The 25,622-nt window shown below is 34.7% G+C and overlaps 1 protein-coding gene across 1 annotated transcript in view; it reads left to right on the plus strand.

Annotated features, from left to right (window-relative positions):
- The first annotated feature begins 6,371 nt into the window (after positions 1 to 6,371).
- Positions 6,372 to 25,622, plus strand: part of LOC145241562 (BTB/POZ domain-containing protein KCTD20-like) — a 47,024-nt gene continuing 27,773 nt past the window's right edge. The window contains exon 1 of the mRNA XM_080104633.1: positions 6,372 to 6,503. The gene's annotated coding sequence lies outside the window, so the exon portion shown is untranslated. The remainder of the gene's footprint in view (positions 6,504 to 25,622) is intronic.

The following is a 25,622-nucleotide window of genomic DNA, read 5'->3' on the forward strand; positions in this document are numbered from 1 at the left end:
TACGTGGGATATTCGAGTGAAGGAAACGTCCTTACTTCCACGGCGACTAGAGACAGAACACACGCCTCACTCCTCAGCTCCCGTTAGGTAGCCAAGAGGAGCATTGAACATTAATACAGACTTTACAAAATGCACTGTCTTTCTTTGTAACCCGAGTTTCGGGAAAACACACATATATATTGGATATATAAAACCTCATGAATTCATAACAAAGTCGCGTTACACGTCCTCATTTTTATAAGAAGACAATGTCTTCTTTTACCAGTATTTCTTTCTATTTCAGCGCTCCAGTTCTCCCTGTTACCAGAGGCGCCCCGAAGTGGGAGCCTACCGAAATGGTGACCTCTAATTAGTACCCATGTTAATGTATTGTAATAATACCATAATATGGTGAACCCCGTGCGTGTATATATACGCAATCTTCAAGAAAAACCCAGGAGAACGGGACGGAGTGAAAAAAAGAAATTTAAAAAAAAAAAAAGAAAGAAAAAAACGAACTTTCGAGGACAACAGTAAAACCATACAAAAATAAGGTATATATGAATCCGTTTCCTAAGAAATGCCAGTCATATATATGTATATATATATATATATTGCTATTTTTGTGAAACGGTTTTACACTAAAGAAAAAAAAAAAAAAAAAAAAAAGTCATTTTATGTGATTTCCATCAGATAAATTGCTAAATTAGAACCAGGTCTAAAAACTCCGACGAAAGCGGCCCGAGCAGTTAAAACAGATTCACAAACGGCGTGCTGACACACACACACGCACACACACACACACACACACACACATACAAAAACTTTTTTTGAAACGCACGTGCGTAACAACATACGCCATCTTTGGAACACAAGTGGTAAATTTCACCAGGCGAACTTCCCCCCCCCCCCGAAGAACATTTACTATATATATATATACATATACGTATATATATATATATATAATAAAAAACTAATAATAATCAATCCCAGTAACGGCTGAATTTAACCTCTGGTGAGTACGTTTTTCTCTCTCTCTCTCTTCTTTATATCACACCTTTTCCCCTTTTCCCCAGCAATTTCCTTTAGTCGCCATTACAAGTAAATAAAAAAGAAGAAATAATATTAACTGATAGTAGCTAATAACCATAGTAGTAGTAGTAGTAATAATAATAATAATAATATTAATAATAATGGATGCACAGCAAGTTTGTATTAAACCTCCACAATTCATTGAGACTAGTGTAAACGGTTGTTTTTCTATATTAGAAGCGCAGTTCCATCTCCGATACGTGACGACCGACGATACAAAGTTTTACGCAGTCATTAGCGCGTTGCCACCGGACGTAGTGACAAATATTCCCCCAGCAATCTTACAGTCACTTAATTACGCTAAATTAAAGGAGTCGGTGTTATCTGCCTATGAAAAGACCAGACCCGAACTCCTGGAGAAGTTGATGAGGACCACTACATTATCTGGTCGTCCATCGTTATACCTCCAGGAGATGGTGACGGTCGCGAATAGGATAGGAGCGAGCGAAGAGATAGTGCGCCACAAGTTTTACGTGCGCTTCCGAAGCAAATAGCACCAGTGGTAGCAACCCACACCGAAATGCCGTTAACGGAATTGGGTCGACTGTCCGACAATTTGATGCCGTTGATAGAGAATACATCAGTATTCCAGGCGGTTAGAAGTCATACTCAGGCAAACGATTATAGTACCACCAGACACGCTTTTGAAAACATCCCGGCCGGTTTACGTCCATATCGACAGAAACAGCGACCGAAGATGTGTAGAGCACATATTTATTTTGCAGAAGAGGCTCGCACATGTAAGCCCTGGTGTAAGTGGCCAAAGAAGAAGAGCAGTATAGAAATGCTACCTAATTCGCCCCCCCCCCCGGCCCCAAGTGACTCGGAAAACTAGACAGGCAGACTGCGTTTGCTCCAGTGGTCCCGCCGTTATTACAAGTCTCTGCCAAGATAGGAGCAGCTAAAGTTAATTTTATTATAGATACAGGGGCCAGTGTTTCCATTTTGCCACGTTCCGTAGTAAATGGAGTTACCCTGGAGCCAACCCCTGTGCATATCTCAACCGCTAACGGGGAGAGTATAAAATGCTATGGTCAAACGAACTTAGAAATAAAAATTCCACGTTTGAGAAGATCTTTCCAATGGAGTTTTGTGATCGCAGATGTCACTAACCCTTTGCTAGGATTCGATTTCTTGAACAAATTTCACATCATAGTGGATTGCAAAAATCGATCCATCCATGATAACGTAACGGAGCGTGAGATTACAGTGAATGCAGTAACAGGAACCGATGCGGTAATAATTAATAAAATCGACCTAGCGGATTATATTACCGAGGTAATAAGTAAATAGGATAATGTACTTTCACCACATAGCGGCACAAACAAAGACTATGGTGGAGTGTATCACAGGATTGATACAGGCAGCTGGGTACCAGTCTCTGCTAAAGCCAGACAACTTTCCGGCCCTAAATTAGACGCAGCGCAGGCGGAATTTAAAAAGTTATTAAATACTGGAGTTATCCAGCCTTCCAGTAGCGAGTGGGCAACCCCGTTGCATTTAGTAAAGAAGGCGGATGGTTCGTTTCGAGCTTGCGGTGATTTCCGTGCACTAAATAGCATTACGAAAACAGACCGCTATCCGATACCAAATATAAATTCGTTCTGCACGCAGTTAGCTAGCAAACAGTATTTTTCTAAAATAGATTTAACCTCAGCGTATCATCAAATTAAGGTACACCCTGACGATGTGCCTAAAACAGCAGTCGTGACACTTTTTGGCTTGTTTGAGTTTAATTACATGCCATTTGGTTTAAAGAATGCTGCGGCTACATTTCAGCGTTTTATGGACAAGATATTTTTAAAGTTAGACTGCTTATTTATATACCTAGATGACATATTAGTCTTTAGCGATGGCAAACAACAACACAAGGAAGACTTAGATAGAGTATTTAGAATCCTTAGCGATAACAATTTAAAGATTTCCTTAGATAAGTGTGTATTTGGGGTACCAGAGTTAGACATTTTAGGCTTCCACGTAAACAAAGGAAAATTAAAGAGTTGGAAAATTTTCCAGTCCCTAAGGACTCAAAAAGCTTACGCAGATTTCTGGGGATGACAGGTTTTTACCGTAAGTTAGTCCCTAATTATGCATCCGTAGTTTTACCGTTAACTGAACGAATGAGGTTGGATCCAGAAGCAAAGACCAACCTTAATGAGGAAGAAACTCACGCTTTCAAAGCAATAGTAAGCAAGTTGTCTGAATTAACGGCGTTAGCTCATCCACAGTCTTCAACTACGAAGTACCACCTAGTTACGGATGCTAGCCAATTTGCCGCGGGTGCTGCATTGCACCAGTTGGTAGATAAGAAACCAGTACCTATAGGTTTCTTTTCCAAAAAATTTTCCCAAGCCCAAACTAAGTATTCCACGTTTTACAGAGAGCTACTGGCAGCTTATTTTTCAGTGATACATTTCCGCCACCTCATAGAAGGTCGCCACGTGACATTATTCACTGATCATAAGCCTCTGTGCGGAGCATATTACAGTCAGACACCAGCAAAGACAGATCGACAACAACGACACTTGTCAGTACTTGGCGAATATATTGCTGACGTGGAGTATATTAAAGGAGCTGAGAATATAGTTGCAGACTGTATGTCTCGGCCTGCATTAGCTGTGCAGATAGATGCATGCGATTTGGCTGGAATAGCAGAGGCACAAAGAGGTGATGACGAGATAAAGTCATACACTGATTTAAAAGAATATTGTGTGTCGAAGGAAATCGGCTCAGTCCTGTGCGATATTTCGACGAAGTACCCCAGACCGTTTATCCCAAAAGAACTTCGTCAGGCTATTTGCAACAGTTTACATAGCTTAGCGCATCCTGGTATGGGAGCGTTTATTAAACTGGTTAAGTCCAGATACTTTTGGCCCAGCTTAGATAGAACATTTAAGCAATTCTGCGCAGAATGCATAGAGTGTCAGCAAGCAAAAGTTCACAGACACACAAAGTCTGTGGTCCAAGAATTTGAGTTACCATCTGCACGTTTCCAGACAGTACATATTGATATTGTTGGTCCCTTGCCCTTAATGCACAATGAGTCTGACCCTTACCTAAGCCCTTACAAATACTTGCTTACCTGCATCGACCGTGCAACTCGCTGGATTGAAATACAGCCTATGACTGAAATAACTGCACAGTCGGTAGCAGAGGCATTCATCAATGCATGGATATCCAGATTTGGAGTCCCACTGCATGTGATAACTGACAGAGGTAGTCAGTTTGAGAGCGAGTTGTTCCAGGAATTAGCCAAGGTAGTAGGTTTTTACCGATTGAGGACAACTTCGTATCACCCTCAAAGTAACGGGATGATCGAAAGAGCACACCGTACTCTTAAAGCAGCTATAATAGCTCGCAAAGAATCATGGATGAAAGCCATACCGGTGATTCTACTTGGTATACGTAGCACCCCTAACGAATCAGGTTTTTCCCCTTTTACATCTGTTACTGGAGCTCCGATATTGATTCCTCAGCAGTTAATACACAAACGGAGAGCAGGAGAGACTCCAGTTAATAAGTACATACGTAATTTGTGCGAATGGATGTCCCAAATTGATGTACTCGACAATGGAAAAGGACATATCCACGACAATTCAAAAACTTTCATACCAAAAACCTTACGGTCCTGTGAAAAAGTATGGCTCAGGGTCGATCGAGTTAGAAAACCGTTAGAAGCACCTTACTCAGGTCCTTATAAAGTCTTGACTCGATCAGACAAGCATTTCCAAATCGACATGAACAACGGTACTCACACACACGTATCGATAGATAGATTAAAACCGTATATAGAACCAACTATTAGTAATAAAATTAGACAGACGGAGAAGTCAAAGACAGATAAAGTTAATACTAGTGATAAGATTATTAGGACAGACGATACCGACAAAGTCGAAGATGGAATTGCTACTGACACATATACGTCTAGAGCAGGAAGGAAGGTGACATGGAAGAAGAAAAACGAATACTTATTTTTAAACAAAGAACAGATTTAATAATTGGGTATAAGTTACTTAACTCCGTTAATTGGAGGGGGACTCTTGTAGCGAGCGGCTACTACTACGAGACTAGGCTGTATTCTCACCTTAGTTCTCTCTTTCTCCCTATTCTTTTCTCTTTTCCTTCCTTTCTTCTTATACGTCATCAGAGGTTCCAGCCAATGAAAAGCGAGAACAGTTTACGTGGGATATTCGAGTGAAGGAAACGTCCTTACTTCCACGGCGACTAGAGACAGAACACACGCCTCACTCCTCAGCTCCCGTTAGGTAGCCAAGAGGAGCATTGAACATTAATACAGACTTTACAAAATGCACTGTCTTTCTTTGTAACCCGAGTTTCGGGAAAACACACACATATATATTGGATATATAAAACCTCATGAATTCATAACAAAGTCGCGTTACACGTCCTCATTTTTATGAGAAGACAATGTCTTCTTTTACCAGTATTTCTTTCTATTTCAGCGCTCCAGTTCTCCCTGTTATCAGAGGCGCCCCGAAGTGGGAGCCTACCGAAATGGTGACCTCTAATTAGTACCCATGTTAATGTATGGTAATAATACCATAAAAGTACAGGTTTTTTTTCAGGAAAACTTACATTAAAAAAAAAAAAAAAATTGACAGTAAACTTTTTTATATATATATAAGAAAAGATGAATGGTTTTCATGAAAACCGTATGTTAGATGAAAGCTTTTTCAAGAAAATTTACAAATTATTTTTGTTAGAAAATATTTAAAAAACAAAACAAAAAAATACCCCTTTCATCACCCCCAAAAATAATGAAAAAATTACATTTTTTAATACAATAAATAAACAAACAAACAATGTCTATTTAGCATTTCAACATTTGAAAAACACTCGGCTAAATCCGGTGATTGCCGGTCGAGCCTGAGCCATAATTGACGGAAAATCCCGAGGATCCGGGTCAAATTCAGCAAGAGTACCGTTTATTCTATTACCAAATTTATCTATATCTATATCTAATTATCCAAACATTTTTCATCTTTTTTTTTTTAATTTAGTTTAAAATATGATTACTAAAATATAATTATTATAATATAAGACAAAAATTAACCGTTTTCTACAACGAGTGCATTAACATTTCGTTTCGTTTCGTTATTCCAGTACCGAATTTATCTCATTCAAATTTTTTTTTTTTTTCAATTTTTTTTATGAAAGTAATAAAGATTTAAATTTAAATATATAAATATATAAATAATTAATATATGGTAATTTGTGAGCAAATGATAATATTTAAATGAAAAATTAATGAATAAAAAAAAGTAAGAAATTAGTTAAACATGTATTTTTTCCCATCATGCACTTCGCAAACATTTAAAATATGGCAGCCGAATGAAAACGTTTTGTTGATAATCGGAAGATTATCTGAAAGGGATTTTTTTTCTTTTCTTAATGTATTTCACTTTTGGAAGGTAAGTTTATTTTTAAGTTATTTTTCGTTCTAGAAAATATCCCTTCTGTGTTGTTTGTTGACTGACGTATATATAACAACAAGATGTGATCGTTCAACTTGAATAGTAGTAAACTTGAGTGTGGAACAAAAATGTCTACACCTATTCGTATTTTCTCGTTGTTTTTTGTTTTGTTTTTAAATAAAATTCATTAATTTTCATCGTTCGCGGTTTATTTGTGACTGACAATGTATGTAGATAAAAGCTGGGTATTTAAATCGTATTTTTCTTGGCGTCATGGCTGTATTATCATCCATTAAATTACCCCCTCCCTTCTGACTTTCCCGAAAAAAAACAAAAAACTTAAACCTACCATATTACGTGATTTGCCACGATTGCGTTTTTATGGCTTAAAAAAAACATGACGTTTTATTTTAAAATAAACAAACCTTGCTGTTTTCAGTACTTAAACACTTGTTACCGTGCTGAAATAATATTTAGAAAGCCGTTCTTAACTTGGGATTGTTTTGTAATTATTCTGTACTTTCACCTAACAATTTAAAAAAAAAAAAAAAAAGTAAATCTTTAAGGTGCTAAATACACTTACTGATCCGCGCTATTTTTTAAAATCGTATTTCCAAGTTTAATTAAAGCCTGCTTCCCTCCGGACTACAACTTGGATGTCTTCAAGTCCAATGTTAACAAATTCCTAATGAACCGCCCCCTTAATTAAACACTTCATCAAATCTCCACACTATCGTAATGTACTTGCAATAACCCTTATCCCTGAGTGGCTTCCGGGCCTTGATAAGTGGTGATCACTGTGTAAAAAAAAAAAAGAAGTTTTATGTTTTTTTATTCAATTGTAAGGTTAAAGTATGGAATAGTTACACAACACCCCTCCCCTCCCCTCCCCATGTTAAGAATGGCTTTTTAAATAATAACGTTATTATTTCAGTACGGATCAATAAGTGCACTGCACTGGTACCAACTTTAGGGTTTGTATTACTGTACACATAGATTCGAAAAAGCTGTCAAAAAACAAATATATAACAAAATAAATGTTATCAAAGGCAATATAAGTTATTTTTCTACCTAACTGGATATATTTTTCTTGTTTTTATTCAATGTAACATATTTATTCAGCTCGAAAAGCAGACAGTGTTTACCGATGTATTGGAAAATTCAAAATGGCGCCCGACACTCTCTTTAATATAGTAAGTTTGTGAAAAGATGTTATAAATAATAAACTAGACAAAATACTGTTAGAAATTCGCTCATTATATGTTACCGTGACATAAGTTGACATATATTCGGTGTTTTTTTAATAGTATTTTGTCTAGTTTATTATTTATAAAACCTTTTCCCAAACTTACCATGTTAAAGAGAGTGTCGGGCGTCATTTTGTAATTTTCCAATACATCGGTAAACAATGCATGCTTTTCGAGCTGAATAAACATGTTACATTGAATAAAAACACAAAAAATATATCCAGTTTGGTAGAAAAGTAACTTATCTTGCCTTTGATAACATTTATTTGTAATATATTTGTTTTTTTGACAACTTTTTCGAATCTATGTGTACAGTAATACAAACCCTATTATTTTAAAGTTGGGGGTTTGTATTACTGTACACATAGATTCGAAATAGTTGTCAAAAAACAAATATATAACAAATAAATGTTATCAAAGGCAAGATAAGTTACTTTTCTACCAAACTGGATATATTTTTTGTGTTTTTATTCAATGTAACATGTTTATTCAGCTCGAAAAACATACAGTGTTTACCGATGTATGTATTGGAAAATTCAAGATGGAGTCCCCCAGTGCAAGTGGGGGACCACCCGAAGATTTACCCTTTAGGCGTTGATTTTTTTTTTTTTTTTTTTTTTTTTTTTTTTTTTCCCGTATTCAACTGTTTACAGGTGTATTTGAGTCTGCCACAAGTCAATATGACAGTTTAAATTCTTGCTGACAAGAATAACGTACAATAGTAACACTAGCACTCAGTATCAGAATTTTGGGGGAATTTTTGACACCCCTAACAGAAAACTGCGAATAAAATATAGAAAACTCGTAATTTCTCTTTCTAAAGTGGGTTATTTATTTTCTTTATAGAATATGCTTCCAAAATAAACTATTTAAGTTGTTTAAAAAATAATAGAAATATTATTTTTCATTGTTTAAAAAACAGTGTTTACAAAGTGCGTGCGTGCGCTCAGGGAGCCATTTTGTTACGTAGTGAAATCAATTGATTTTTATGAGATGAATATTTTTCAATTTTTAAACTTTAAAAATCTATCAAAATTTTCCTATTCGTTCAATTGTTACGTTTTTTTTCAGGGTGAATGTAAAATTTTATGCTCTTTCCGATAAACTGAATATAATATTTTAGACAAACGTTGTTTTATAAATTCACCCCCCCCCCATTTTGAAATGTCTATGAGAATTTTAATAATTAATTTTGGTCGACACGTTTTATATATCACAAATTGAAGATAAAACATCAATAAATAAAATACTCAAATTTAAAACAACAAAAAAATATCACTTATCTGTAAATTTACCGGTAAAGTCCAAAATGTAAATCCTTCTTTTTTCGATAACCACGTGTTTTTTTTGTTTTTTTTTTTACCTGGAAGCTTAATTTTTGTTTAGAATTTTCCAGTCATTATTTTTCGGTCAGTGTATATTTTTATATTTAATTCCTGATTTCCTTTTTTTCGATATAAAAAAAAAAAAAAAAAACAAAACCCTATAATGCAGTTACTAGTTTCGTTTGCCGTATATATAAATGGTTATTTCCGTTTTCAGCGCCTCCGAAAACCTTTAAAAGTGGAAAATTTGAAGGAATATAATCCAATATCGAGATTATTAAGGTTTCTGAATTAGTGGTTTTTTTTTACACTTATAGGCTTCCGTACATAAGTAAGTGATAATCTTAACATCCGGTGTCTTTACAACTTTCTTGAAAGACACGCGTTGTCGCGATATGTGTTGGAAAAATCCTTCCATTTAAAAAATACATAGATTATAATACATAAATATGAATAAATTCTCATACAGGAAGATTAAAAGAAAGCATATCTTACTCATGGAGCAGGTGAGTGATATTTTGCCGTTTAAAATATATATCGTAAGATTCAACTGTGTTATTTGTTCGACATTCCGTGAAATGTTAAGTGAAGAAATCGAAGGAAAAATAAATAAAATTGTTTATTTCTCTATTAAAGCTTTTATGATATTAAAATTTGGTCTTTGCTCGTTTTATTGAAATAAAATTTACGGGTTTAAATTACGTTTTCATATTGTTATAATCTGATAGAAAGATAGGTGTCTATTCAAAATGGCGACTCGTCTGAAAATTCCCCCAAAATTCTGATACTGCTATAGTAACACCGTAAAAATCCAATGCTTTTTATAATAGCTTTTGTGCCATGGCCGCCATCTTTTATTTATTTATTTATTTATTTTTTTTTTACAAGGAAAAATTGTGTATAATAGATTTTTTTTCTAAACAAGCGAAAAAAGAAAAGGATTTTTTGGTTTGTATTATTGCACACATAGATTCGAAAAAGTTGTCAAAAAAATAAATATACAACAAATAAATGTTATCAAAAGCAAGATAAGTTACTTTTCTACCTAATTGGATATTTTCTAGTATTTTTATTTAATGTAACATGTTTATTCAGCTCGAACAAACATACAGTGTTTACCGATGTATTGGAAAATTTAAAATGGCACCCGAGTCTCTCTTTGAGACGGTAAGTTTGGGAAAATGAGTTAAAAATAATAAACTAGACAAAATACTGCTAGAAACTCGCTCAATATATGTTACCGTTACATAGGCTGACATATATTCGGTGGGTTTTTAACAGTATTTTGCATATTTTTTTTTTTTTTTAACTCCTTTTCCCAAACTTACCGTCTCAAATAGACTCGGTAGCAGTGTCAGAAACCGATTTCAAGAATGCGTAAAAAAAAATTGAATAATTCGACCTCCTATTTTTATAAGCTTATAACTACTTGAAAAATGTAATTCAAACTCTATTTGTTTTGTTCAATTAAAGGAGCAAAGACCAAATTTTAAAAAAATGACAGGTTTAATAGCAAATTATGCAATGTTTTTTTAAATCGGCTTTAAAAAAGATTTGAAGAAAATCAACGAAATTTTACTTTGAGTATAAAAAAATCGATGTAAATTCCAAAATATCACTTGCCTATAAAAAACAATTCAATCTGTAGTTCCATTCTTCATTAAGAATTTATCCATATTTATATTTTAAATTCCATTTATTTTTTAAACGACTATTTGAAAAACGCGCGATCATGGAAGCATTTTTCGAAAAACCCGAAGTAATCTTTCTCCTTGTTTTGAACTACGGATGAACTAAAGAACATAAAAACCACACATTCGCGTTAGGCGTGTAGCCTTGTACCTGGAGAAATGTGTGTTCCCATAGTTTAAAAATAGTCAAATTTTACTCATAAGATTATTCCTTAAAAAAAAAAAAAAAAAACACTCTAGAAATTCTTTTTTCTTTTCTTTTCTCAAAGAAGTACAAACATTTTTGATTTATTATAATTTCATTCTTTTTTTGTCGTGTGAATTTTTTTTTTTTTTTTTTTTTTTTTTTTTTTTAACATCTAAAAAATAAAATATTGAATGAAATAGGAAAAATTGTTATCGTCCATTACTTACTGGACAATATAAGCAGAACATAGGCTTCCAATTAAAAAAAAAAAAAAAAAATCAACATGGTTTTTAAAAAGTTTTACACTTTGGACTTTGCAGGTAAATTTCCAAAAAAACACTTTTCGTTTTAATTTACAATATATTTATTGATCTTTTATCTTCAATTTGTGATATATAAAACTTTGGTACATAAATTATTAAAATTTTAATAGACATTTCAAAATGAGGGGGGGTGAATTTTAAAAAAACGTTTGTCTAAAATATTATATTCAGTTTATTGGAAAGAGAATAACATTTCACATTGACCCTGAAAATATCGTAAAAATTTAACCAATAGAAATATTTTGATAGATTTTTAAAGTTTAAAAATTGAAAAAAAATTAACTCGTAAAATTCAATTGATTTCATTATGTAAAAAAATTGGCTGCATGAAGGCGCGCCAGCACTTTGTAAACACTGTTTTTAAAAAGAAAAAAAATTTCTATTTTTTAAACAACTTTAATAGTTTATTTTGGAAGTATATTCCATAAAGAAAATTAACAACCCACTTTTAAAAGAGAAATTACAAGTTTTTTATATTTTATTCGCACTTCCGTGTTAGGGGTGTCAAAAATTCTGATATATTTGGAGATTCGGGCACCATTTTAAATTTTCAAATACATCGGTAAACACTGTATGTTTTTCGAGCTGAATGAACATGTTACATTAAATAAAAACTCTAGAAAATTATCCAGTTAGGTAGAAAAGTAACTTATCTTGCCTTTGATAACATTTGTTTTTTGACAACTTTTTTGAATCTGTGTACAGTAATACAAACCCGGATTTTTTCTTTTTTTGTTAAAATGTATATCAACTTTAGAGTCTGTAGACTGAAAGTTGACAATTATTGTGTTGGAAAATGTACACACACACATTCACTTATATATAATGAGCAAACGGTTAATAAAATATGTTAAAAGTATTAACTGTTTGCTCATATTATAAGCTCTATTTCCTATTTGGTTTTATCGAGCTTTTATATCTGGCTGAGATAATTTTATAAATATTAATTCTTTAATATTTATAATTTACTTTAATTTTACCATCTTGGATCATTTTGGTAAATTCAATTGTAATTTTCATCTTTATATATCAAAGTAAGTTTTTTTTTTTTTTTATTACATTTTCACCCCAAACAAGGCAAATTGCCACTTTGGTGTAGGGGGCTACTATCAGGGGCAACAACTACTGGGGTACTATGTAGGGATTTGGGCAGCAAGGTGTCGGTTCACGTTACACTTGAACTTCTGCACGTCAGTACTGTTGGGGAAGCAGGGACCTGGAATGGAATTCCAGAGTCTAGCGGTTCTAGGGAAGAAACTATTGGAGTAAAAAGATCTTTTACATCTAGGGATCTCTACAGTGTGGGAGTGGGATTTAGCAGCCTGTCGGGTTTGTCGAGGGTGCTCACGTCGTGGGGGCACAAATGATTGCAGTTCGTCAGAGCATTCACCACTAAAATACTTGTAGAAAAGGCAGAGGGATGCAACATTTCGTCGATGGGACAGAGGCTGAAGCTTAGATGCCAGTTCAGGGCCTATCAGGTTTGCGACTCTCTTTTGAACCTTGTCAAGGAGCGAGAGACTAGTAGCAGATGCACCAGCCCAGATGTGGCAGCAATACTCCATACATGGGCGAATGGTGGCCTTATAGAGGTACAGGATACTTTCAGGTGTTAGTAGTTTTCTAGCACGGTAGAGAGAGCCCACCTTTCTTGCAGCGGCCCTGGCAATGCCTTCAACGTAATTGTTCCAACTCATGTTTCCTGTGAACGTTAGGCCAAGGAGTTTGAAAGATGGACTCTCAGATAAAGAGTCGTTGGCCATTGCTATGGGTGGTAGAGAGGGTTTCTTGTAATTATTGAATGAAACTAGTTTAGTCTTGTCAGCATTGAACGCGACCAACCACTTTTGTCCCCATTCCACTACAGATTGGAGGTCTTCCTCTCGTGTTTCTGCCATTTCTTTAGAAATGTGTTCATTCGTCTTCCTGTCGTGCCTGCCATAGTGTAGTGTCATCAGCATATATACCCATCTCAGAGGCAATGTTGTCGGGGAGGTGATTTATGAATATCAGGAACAGTAGAGGTCCAAGGATAGAACCCTGGGGCACCCCCGCATTTATATCCTATTGTTTAGATGTACGACCGTCGAGGACAACCTGGATTTTTCTCTTATCTAAGAAGGATTTAATTATGTTAAAATTTGTGAATTTCTTTAAATCTTTTTTTAAAGAAAAACGATTTAAAAAAACGAATATTGCATGATTTGGTATTAAAGCTGTTATTTTTTTAAAAAAAATTGGTCTTTGCTCCGTTAATTGAAAAAAAAAAAATTAGTGTTTGAATTACATTTTTCAAGTAATTATAAGCTTCGAAAGATAGGTTGAATTATTCAAGTTTTAATCACGCATTTTTAATGGCGATTTCTGACACTGCTAGTGAAGCATCAGAACAGGTACTACACTTTGATCTTGGCTTGAAGGCCAATCAATTTATCATATGGTAGATGTGACTATTGGAATACCCTGGCCAATTCACCGCTAAAAAAAAAATCGTCCGCATCCATTAAACTTAAACATTGAAAACGAAATGAAACGTAATTTATTTTTTATTACCAGAAATGATTTCCCCTGTTCTCATTTTTAGGAGTCAGTATTTCGTAGGTACGGGCAAAACTGGTGGAATAAAGATCATCAAGGATTACTACACTACCACCTTACATTCATTAACCCTTATCCTCGAGTGGCCGTTGGGCCTTGATAAGTGGTGATTCTCGAGTAAAAAAAAAAAAAAAATAGCATGGTGCTGAAATAACATTATTAGGGAAATTTTTACCTGGTTTCCACCTTAACATTTTTCTTTAAAATGATGGCTTTGAAGGTTTTTTTGAGTATGCTGAAAACGAATATTGCATTTTAATTTTCCACAAATAGTTTTCTGAATATTAAGCAATGTCATTTCTTATGCTATTGCTGGTGGCCATCTTGCTACACGTGTTTGCGTGTAGTTTCTCAGGGTTGCGTTTACACGCACGAGCACACCAAGATGGCCACCAGCAATAACATAAATGATATTGCATAATATCCGGAAAATTATTTTTTTGTGGAAAATTTAAATGTGATATTAGTTTTCAGCATACCCAAAAACCTCAAAAGTCGTCATTTTAACAGAAAATGTTAAATTTGAAACAAAGCCATTCTTAACATGGGAGGGGAGGGCGTTTTGTAGCTATTTCATACTTTCACCTAACAATTTACTAAAATAAAAAAAAATTGTTTGTTTTACAGTCATGTTCTTTTCCTCCTTTGTGGTACGGATTCGAGCCTGGCTGCCTACTACCACTTTTTTTCTTTTTTTTCTTTTTTTTGCTCAACACACACCTCCAAACATCTGGGCAACGCCGGGTACCCAGGCTAGTAGTTGTATCTTAATTCGCTTCAGTTTGTGTCGATTCATTATTGTATTGCCTTCTATAAATTTCTTTTATAAACTCGCTACACAATGCTTCAAGCAAACTACATTAAGTTTTTAATAGAGATTTGATTTTTTTTTTTTTTTTTTTTACATAGTGATCACCACTTATCAAGGCCCGGAAGCCACTCAGGGATAAGGGTTATTGCAAGTACATTACGTTAGTGTGGAGATTTGATGAAGTGTTTACTTAAGGGGGCGGTTCATTAGGAATTAACATTGGACTTGAAGACATCCAAGTTGTAGTCCGGTGGGAAGCAGGCAGACGAAACAGAGTTCCACAGGCGTGCAGTTCTAAGAAAGAAGCTTTGTTCATGGAATCCGCGTTTTGATTTAGGCACAGATATAGAGTGGGGGGAAATATATTTAGATGTTAAACAGCAGATGAAAGAAATGCAACAATTTTAATGCTTAATTCAATGATGGAGAATTAGTTTTATGCGCTTGACACTAGACTCTGAGAGATTTCTTTTTGTGCAAAAGAGAATTGAATGCTGATAGTGAGGTTTCTTTCAGGATTAGTTTTTCTTGAAGTGATTATACCATCCATTCTTGTTATTAGCATAATCTATTTTCAAGTGGCTTTATACCTTGTCTGGAGGGACTCTCTCTCTCTCTCTCTCTCTCTCTCTCTCTCTCTCTCTCTCTCTCTCTCTCTCTCTCTTCAATATTGAACTTTTGAATAGTCAAGTCGCTGCCTGATGATATCTGTTGTTTGATTGAAACAAGTGGCTATTTGTAGCAGCGGGATGTGAGCATGTTTATATAACAATAAACAAGTATTATCAGCTCTTTTTATTGAGCACTATCTAACAACCTCGTTGAATTCATTAGTCCATTACTTTTGAATAAAAAAACCCGAGTATATATATATATATATATATATATATATATATATATATATATATATATTCAGTAATGTGATTGATAATTTAAAATTCAAATTAGAATTAAATTAAAAATCCGTTTCACAAGAAGGAACAACAACAAAATCAATAATTTGTACGATCGTTTCGGAAAACAATGTTTTTATTGTGGTAGACATTAAGCCACGGACAATAGTTTTCACATATAGTATTTTTAACAAACAAAGTTTCCTCATCAGCAAAGTATTGGGAAGGGTTTTTAATATATGTAAAAGACACTATAAATAAAGCTAGCATTAAAAGTATAGGCAGATGTATCTTTTAATTCTTCACCTTTTGAAATCAATTAATCTTCTATATAAATAAAATGAACTCATTTTTTCCCGTGGGATTTTGACCTTAATAGGATAAAAAATCAAGATATTTCATGCAAATACATTATGCACAAACGGCAGAACAATATCTGAGGTTTGTTATAGGCTTATTAGTTCTCAAATTCCTCGATAATCTTAGATTTCTATACTTTTTCTGCTGAGAAGTCACGGCCAAAATCGGTTAAGATCAATGGAAGTGGTAAAATATTTTCTCTCTTAAAAATTCCTCCTCCCCCTGCCACCACTTAACACCGTTTGGAGATCGTTCACAAGGAACAGTTGAGAAGAGAACACCGGTTTGGCTTCGTAGTTCTATCATGTTAAGTTATTTAAAATCACTAAACTAAGCTGCAGTGCTCTGTGGCGTAGTGGTTAGGTTGCTGGACAATTCACATTATATTTTCACGTTCGCGCCGACCTACCATAGTGGTTTTTTTTTTTTTTTTTCCTAAACAACTGGAATGGACTTTTCTTGGTGGCCGAACTGTTAACGTTGCAGATGTTTTTTTTTTTTTTTTTCACACTTTATTTTCCTACTTTTACTCATGACTCCGGGTTTGATCCTTCCTACTTACCTACCATAACATTTTTTAAAACTCCCCCCCCCGTCCCGGAAACAAACACTCGGGCAACGCCGGGTACCCCTGCTAGTAAATAATAAAAATAAATTGCAATGAGCACTTTTCCTTTCCCTGTATTTTAATTGAATTAGTAATTTTGCTATTACATTAAAATACACTCTGCTCTTTAGACTATTGTTCTAATCTCCTTTAAATATATATATATATATATATATATATCTATATATATATAATGCCAGCCACTTTAAGAAACTCATTTCTTATCGTTGAGCACTTTCAGTTGAATTAAAAGTCTGTCAATTTAGCTCTTATGCGCAAATCATGTAATGATTAGATCACTCTGACAGACATTAAAAACATAAAAAAAATGTTTAAAATTCAACAGCATTTCTCATAGTTAACAGTAGCCAAATGGATTAGGCCCTTGCTAGGAGCTAGAGATGGCTTCTGTCACTGGTTTCGAATCTGTCGACTAGTGTTAATCGTGACACCCTGCACTGATGATTCCCGAAAGGATGAAACACTAGTAAATAATTATATATATTTTTAAAAAAAAATCAAGTTAGCAAACTCCAGGTTTGAATCCAAGTAATTTGAATCGGACTCTATGCTTCTGATTGCTGAGTTTGTCAAATCCAGGGCTTTACATTGCGAGTGAAACAGTCGTATTTGCAAGTGATTTTTTTTTTTTTTTTTTTAAGTGGTGACTAGAAATAAAATGTTATCTTTTAGCGTAGGTGTTTTTTCAGCTCATTACTGAATGTAAAATGTGTTTTCAACCTTCATTTATTTATTTATTATCTCTATATAAATAAAATGAACTCATTTTTTCCCGTCGGATTTTGACCTTAATAGGATTAAAAATCAAGATATTTCATGCAAATATAATATGCACAAACGGCAGGGCAGAACAATATCTGAGATGTGTAATAGGCTTATTATTTCTCAAATTCCTCGATAATCTTAGATTTCTATACTTTTTCTGCTGAGAAGTCATGGCCAAAATCGGTTAAGATCAATGGAAGTGGTAAAATATTTTCTCTCTAATAAATTCCTCCTCCCCCTGCCACCACTTAACACCGTTTGGGGATCGTTCACAAGGAACAGTTGAGAAGAGAACACCGGTTTGGCTTCGTAGTTCTTTCATGTGAAGTTATTTAAAATCACTAAACTAAGCTGCAGTGCTCTGTGGTGTAGTGGTTAGCGTGCTGGACAATTCACATTATATTTTCACGTTCGCGCCGACCTACCGTAGTCGTTTTTTTTTTTTTTTTTTTTTTTTTTCCTAAACAACTGGAATGGACTTTTCTTGGTGGCCGAACTGTTAACGTTGCAGATGTTTTTTTTTGTTTTTTTCACACTTTATTTTCCTACTTTTACTCATGACTCCGGGTTTGATCCTTCCTACTTACCTACCATAACATTTTTTAACCCCCCCCCCCGTCCCGGAAACAAACATTCGGGCAATGCCGGGTACCCCCGCTAGTTATATATATATTTAAAAAAAAAAATCAAGTTAGCAAACTCCAGGTTTGAATCCAAGTAATTTGAATCGGACTCTATGCTTCTGATTGCTGAGTTTGTCAAATCCAGGACTTTACATTGCGAGTGAAACAGTCGTATTTGCAAGTGATTTTTTTTTTTTTTTTTTTTTTTTTTTTTTAAGTGGTGACTAGAAATAAAATGTTATCTTTTAGCGTAGGTGTTTTTTCAGCTCATTACTGAATGTAAAATGTGTTTTCAACCTTCATTTATTTATTTATTTATTTTTAAATAAAATGAGTAAAGGCAAATTATTTAAATAAGTTTAATAGAACAATATACTGTTTTTTTTTTTTTTGTTTGTTTTTTAACGAAGATCGCTTAAAAAAAAATCTGAGGAAATTCGAATGTTTATACTTTCAAATTTCAACATAAAATTTGGTGCATATTTAGAATTACAATAAAAGTAAAGAGAAATCTTTGTCATATTCCAAAACTCCTGTGGATTTGGCTAATAACTTTACTATTTGGCTAGTAAACACAAATACTTGCCAAAGTTTAAAGATAAATTTGTCCATGTTCTGAAGACACAAATATATTATTCAGTGAACTTAGTAGTTTTTTTTGCGGTGTTAATTAATATTTTGTTAAAAATTATGTTTCTTAATTTGCGGACAAATTTATTTCACTTTTATTCACTGTCTGGTAAAAAGTCGGTCGAAGAAGGCAAGAGCTGAACTGTTGTGGCTAATTTTAGGAAAAGGTGATTGCATCTGACTTTTAATTCTTTGTCGACTGTGATTTTACTTACGACTAATTGGTTTTGTCAAATAGTTATTGCTATCTTTTAAAGTATTCAAAACACAAAGTTTAAATTTTTCATGAGTTTTTTTTGTAAACATGAGATGCAAACGTTTGCATATATTAACATTAATATTGATATGCCCGAAAAAATGATTGGTAATAAGTCATTCTGTCCACTATGACTATATAATTGCTACAACTACGTACCTAGAAAATGGCGCTATTTTAAATCTGACATAGTGATATCGGTCAAGGAGAAAAAAAAAACAACCTTAGAAGTTAATGTCGCTAATGATGCTGGCTTAAACAGAACTGAGAAGGAAAAGATATGTATGACATGAAAAGAAACTGGAATCTTAGGAAGATCTCCATTCTTTTTTTTTTTTTTTTTTTTTTACATAGGCGTCACCACTTATCAAGGCCAAGAGGCCACTCGAGGATAAGGGTTAAAGAATGTACAGTTGGACAATCATTAATCGTTAATGGAAATTCGGTTAATTTGATAACTTATATGGAACGGTTCATCAAAAACTTGTTTACATTAGACTTGAAGACAACCATATTGTAGTCAGCTGTGAAGCAGGAAAACGGAAGACAGTTCCAGTCGTGCAGTTCTAAGAAAGAAGCTTTGCTCATGGAATCTACGTTTAGATTTAGGCATAGAAAAGAGTGGGGGGAATTATTGATAGTGTTTTCTGCTAGTAATTATAGGAACTGGATTCATGCACAAAACAATTCAAATGTACCTGACATATATACCTGGTGAACAAAGTGCAAGAGAGATTGAAACAATTGCATTTAAAGGAATCATTAGAATCTTAAAAAGGTCTTTCAGTTGGAATTCATCCCTAACTTGAAAAAGAATTGTTTTAATTAGCAATGCTTGTAAAACGTCACTAAAATAGCCATATTTTTTTTTTTTTTTTTTTTTAAGATGATCCATCATCATTTGTATAAAATCACTAAAACCCATACATCAAATGGAAAGAACTTGATTTATCCATAAGTTTATTAATGTGATTTGTTTTTTAACGTTTTTATTGGCGAGATAAAAATAAATATGAATATTGTAAAACCACTTTTTGTGTGTGTGCAATAGGGTAGTTTTGTTTTACGCAATTCTAAAGTATACACTTTTGGGAATTTGGTCAAATTTGGTTTTAATGTCTTTTGAATTATGTTAGAATTTGGTTAGTCCAATAGTTTTGTCCATAATTGCTTATCAAAATTTCACTGCTATGGTTTAATCACAAGGACCCATGGCATAGTGGATAAAGTACTTGATAAAATTCACATGTAAAGTTGTGTGTTGAAGGTTCAATGTTTGGTGTGAGTGACGCAACGTACAATTGCAAATTAGGATTTCTACACAGTCATGGCTGATAAAATGAGAGCATGCTACACCCACCCTGGATTAAATAAAGGAATCTGTTGGAAATTCCGTACAGATTCCCGAGTTTGACAAGATATACTTGAACAAGGTCAGAGGTTAAGATATAACACTCAACAACAGTAGTCTGAAGAATCTAAAAAATATGAATAATGAATCCTCATCTCCAAAAAAGTCTCAAACGTAAATCGATGAAGCCGGTTTCATTTTCAGGAAGTGACTTTTTTTTTTTTTTTTTTTTTTTTTTTTTTTTCCGTCAGCCGTATCAGCTTTTTCAAATAGCAAAACGATTGGCGCTGGGGAAAAAAGTGGGTGTATACTTTTAATACATCTAAAACCAACCTTCTATCTTTACAGCATCAACGCTCTGATCCGCATCGGGCATCAATTAAAATGAATGGCTTTCGTTTTGGGGAGGCTCCATGTTTTGACAAGCTTCTGGGCTTGATCTGAAATGGAACACGTACATCAAATACGTTGCCAAAGTCACTGGAAAAATGGTGGGATCCTTCTATTGATCCAGTAGATATTTCACTGCTGATGCAATTCTTTACCTATATGAGCCAGGTATGTCCAAGGATGGAGTATTGCTGTCACATCTGGGCAGGAGCTGCTAGGAAAATCTTATCCTGCCTTGACAGTTCTGAATAGACTTCCTAGCCTAATAAGGAATGCTCTTTCTCACAGAAGAGACTTGCGAACCTGTCTCTGTTTTATTGTTATTTTCATGGCAAGTGCTCATCTGAGTTCCAATCTATGGTCCCCTCTCACCAAACTTTCACAAGAAACCCTCATTTGGCTGTAAACACTATCAATACTTTCCCCCACTCCTTATCTGTGCCTAAACCTAAACGTAAATTCCAGGAACAAAGCTTCTTAGAACTGCACACCTGTTTATTTACCTGCTTTCCAGCTGACTGCAATTTGGTCATCTTCAAGTCCAATGTAAACAAGTTCTTTATGAGCCGTTCCCCTTAAGTAATCCAATTTAACAAATGTATACTTCTAACGATTACTATGATATTGTCCTTTTGACCAATGTACAGTCTTTAACCCTTATCCTCGAGTGGCCTCCAGGCCTTGATAAGTGGTAATTCCTTTGTAAAAAAAAAAAAAAAAAAAAAATTTTAAAATGTCATTTGTTTAAATAACAGATGTTTTGATGTTAATATAGGATTGAAAAAGAAAATGCATTTACTCATTTAGATTCGACAGTACTCATACCTGCGAAAACAAAAAGGCGTTAATGCCAAAAAAAGATAGTTTCAATCGATTCAATTTTCAGAATGAGTAAAAGTTATTTATAATTGTGATTCACCTCATTCCTAAGTAGTTAGTCATTTTATTATGTTACCTATTGTATCGAGCGGTTTCACTCTTCACGTATAAAATTGTTGGTTGTAAATAACTTGAAAATTTTATCTTTACACTCAGTCATACATATATATACACTAGCGGTCAACCCAGTATTGCCTGGTCATAAAATATACTTAAATATAATATTTTAATTCATACAGATTTCATATCTATTATTACAGAACTAATTCTCTATTGATTATTGTACCCAATATATAAGTGATTTCAAGGTTAAAAATATGACCTAGGTGTTATCAGCTAGAATTGAAACCAAAACATTTAGCATTTTATTCGCTGTCATTTGGCCTAAGGACAGATGGATATCTAAACTTTAAAAATTATCACAGTTAAACATATAAATGTATATTTGCACTTACGTAGAAGAGAACTTTGAGTCAACTTATGCCTGCCAAGTTGCATTTCTTTGAAATTTTAAGCATTTAGCTATTTTTACAAGTTCAAAACCAATTTGAATTTGTTCCACAGGTCCGAATCCCCTATAGATCAAGTTTCAAGTATGTACACTAAAAATTAACAATAGTTTGGCATACACACACACAGAGACAAGATCACTTATAGTGTGTGTGTGTGTGTGTGTGTGTGTGTGTGTGTGTGTGTGTGTATATACATATATATATATATATATATATATTTTTCTTTTTCTTTTTTTTTTTTACACGGTGATCACCACTTATTAAGGCCCGGAAGCCACTCAGGGATAAGGGTTATTGCAAGTACATTACGTTAGTGTGGAGATTTGATGAAGTGTTTAATTAAGGGGGCGGTTCATTAGGAATTTGTTAACATTGGACTTGAAGACATCCAAGTTGTAGTCCGGAGGGAAGCAGGCAGACGGAACAGAGTTCCACAGGCGTGCAGTTCTAAGAAAGAAGCTTTGTTCATGGAATCCGTGTTTTGATTTAGGCACAGATATAGAGTGGGGGAAATTTTTCACAGTGGATTCAGCTAGATTGGTGTTTTTCGTGAAAGATTGGCGAGGGGGGACCAGAGATTGGAGTTCAGACGAGCACCTGCCATGAAAATAACGATAAAACAAGGATAGGCTCGCAACGTCTCTTCTGTGGGAGAGAGGTTGCAGGGTAGAGAAAAGGGCATCCCCCACTAAGCCACAAAGTCTATTTTGTACTCTGTCAAGGCATGATAGGCTGTTTTTGGGCGCTCCTGCCCAGATATATATATATATATATACTACATTTATCTTGGTCTGCTTGTCCGTTACTTTTTCTCAAACTACTGGGCCAATCTGGCTGAAATTTATTTATGGACTTTTGTTATGATAAAGTGCAGCTAACTAAGTATTATGGTATCCGTTTGATGCACAGTTAGGGATTAATAAGGATTAATATTTGATGCAAAAATGAACACAAATGTAACCATATTGGTCCGCCAACAAAGGAAGGGTTGGACCTAGTAATTCATTCTTGTTTGTTCACCCGTTTCTCAATAACCATGCCTTGGATTTTTTTTTTTTTTGAAATGTTGCACAAACATTAGTCATGGTGAAAGTAAATTTTTTCACTTGTGAAGGAGGACGTGCACATGCTCGGTTTGTTTATATTGAAATCAATTTCTTTTGTGTTGATGCCGATTTAGAAACATCTTTTTGAAAAAGATTGTGTTCTTCTTTGTTACATTGGCTCGAACGTTGTGAAAAGGACACTCGGTATGCAACCTGTCGTCCGAGTAATGCAAATAACCCAATCCTCTTAAGGTAGCTGATCACCGATAATCCCATTAATCCTAATCTTAGGGTTACCTTCGGGCCGTGATAAGCAGTGACCTATGAGTATACCATAATAATAATAAAGAAATAACAAAACGGCTGTGTCGCCTCTGTTGCTATGGTGATTTGTTGTGAGGGGATGTGCTGATTATAGCAGCCTCTTCTTCCCCTTCATTACACATCAGAAAAAATAAGTGGCTAATTTTCTCCGCTCTATTTTCCTCTAATAAGTCCAGGTAGACAAATCTGCTATGAATTTTGGGAACCTTAAACTTGTTTAGATTTAGTAGTAGTATTTATTACTATAAAAGAACTAGCAGAGTCACCCGCCATTGTCCGGGGCAAAAGTTTAATATATTACTATTAAAACCTCCTACTTCTGTCTGTCTCTCCCATTCACACAAAAAAACGATTATCAATCCTCATCTTAAGAATACTCATTAACGAAATGGAGTTTATTTTTATACCAGTACTACCTGGTGTTACCTGGGGCCATAAAAACAAAATTGAAAAAGTTTAAAAAAAAAAAAAAAAAATCGTAACATCTTTGTTAAATTTATATTGTTCTACCTTTCTCAATCCATTTCTCTCTTCCCCATTTTTCCTTATCCATCTCAACCATCCATTTTTCACCTGTGCTCAGCCCCATTCCTCTTTATTGAAAATAAGAATGCAAGTCATCCATCTCTCCTTTACGTAAGCAATAACATTGGAAAGAACTGACTACAACCTGGATGTCTTCAAGTCCAACGTTAACAAATTCCTAATGAACCGCCCCCTTAAGTAAACACTTCATTAAATCTCCACACTAACGTACTGTACTTGCAATAACCCTTATCCCTGCAGCAATACTTTGATATACAGATGCTTTAGGATACAATTTTTATAAATATGACGATACATTGTGCGTATATTTACACCCTAAAATATGACTTAAAAAATGTGACGTCAAAAAATTAAAAGCAAAAGTACAAAAGGCAAAGCAAGAAAAAGGTATGTGCATCATAGGCTATGCTGTCTCAGCTCTTGCTCCCTGTCTCCTCCTTCTTCTAGCTCACCTTTGTTAGCCACTCATTCCTGTTTCCATAGTAAGTTGGTTACAATTTTATTTTTATTAATCCTTTCTCTTACATTTAGATTTAAATATTAAGTATTTGTTGTATTATCGGCTTCTAAAAAGGTGTCTGTTGTGTAATGGTACCATAGCACCGTATGTCGATATGTGTACTTGGGCGAAGGGTTCATCATTATGTGTATACGTGTCACTAAATGTCTATCATTGGTTCTTCACTATTTGAACCCTAGCTTATGTTATTGCTATCTATGATATATTCATGTCTAATTGTTTATATGCATGTTTTTTTTTTTTTTTTTTTTTTTTTTTACACAGTGATCACCACTTATCAAGGCCCGGAAGCCACTCAGGGATAAGGGTTATTGCAAGTACATTACGTTAGTGAGGAGATTTGCTGAAATGTTTACTTAAGGGGGCGGTTCATTAGGAATTTGTTAACATTGGACTTGAAGACAACCAAGTTGTAGTCCGGAGGGAAGCAGGCAGACGGAACAGAGTTCCACAGGCGTGCAGTTCTAAGAAAGAAGCTTTGTTCATGGAATCTGCGTTTTGATTTAGGCACAGATATAGAGTGGGGGAAATTTTTCACAGTGGATTCAGCTAGACAGGTGTTTTTCGTGAAAGATTGGCGAGGGGGGACCAGAGATTGGAGTTCAGACGAGCATCTGCCATGGAAATAACGATAAAACAAGGACAGGCTCGCAACGTCTCTTCTGTGGGAGAGAGGTTGCAGGGTAGAGAAAAGGGCATCCCCCACTAAGCCACAAAGTCTATTTTGTACTCTGTCAAGGCAGGATAGGCTGTCCTTAGCAGCTCCCGCCCAGATATGGCAACAGTACTCCATCCTTGGACGTACTTGGCTTTTATATAGATAGAGAATTGCATCCGTAGTGAGATATCTTCTGGAGCGGTAAGAGGATCCCACCATCTTTCGAGCGACCTTGGCAACAGACTTGATGTATGTGTTCCATTTCAGATCAGGAGTAAAGGTCAAACCCAGAAGCTTGTCAAAACATACCTTCATGTGTGTGCGTGATGCAAGGATTTTGGACATACCTTCATGCGTTGTTGATCTTGTCCACCTGGAATTCATTTTGTTCTTGGAGGGGAGGCTGGAACCTGTTTGGATGAATATTCGTTCACTTCCAAGAACGCTGGTTAATTTTTTATGGTTTTTATCCACTTTTCAGGGGTCGATCGCAGAAGAATGGAAAGTGAATATCTTTGCTTGCGTGGTTAATTCTAGATCTCCATTGTGAGAC

The sequence above is a fragment of the Euprymna scolopes genome, chromosome 20 (genome assembly GCF_053919585.1).
Source record: "Euprymna scolopes isolate OS-2025 chromosome 20, ASM5391958v1, whole genome shotgun sequence".
Lineage (NCBI taxonomy): Eukaryota > Metazoa > Mollusca > Cephalopoda > Sepiida > Sepiolidae > Euprymna > Euprymna scolopes.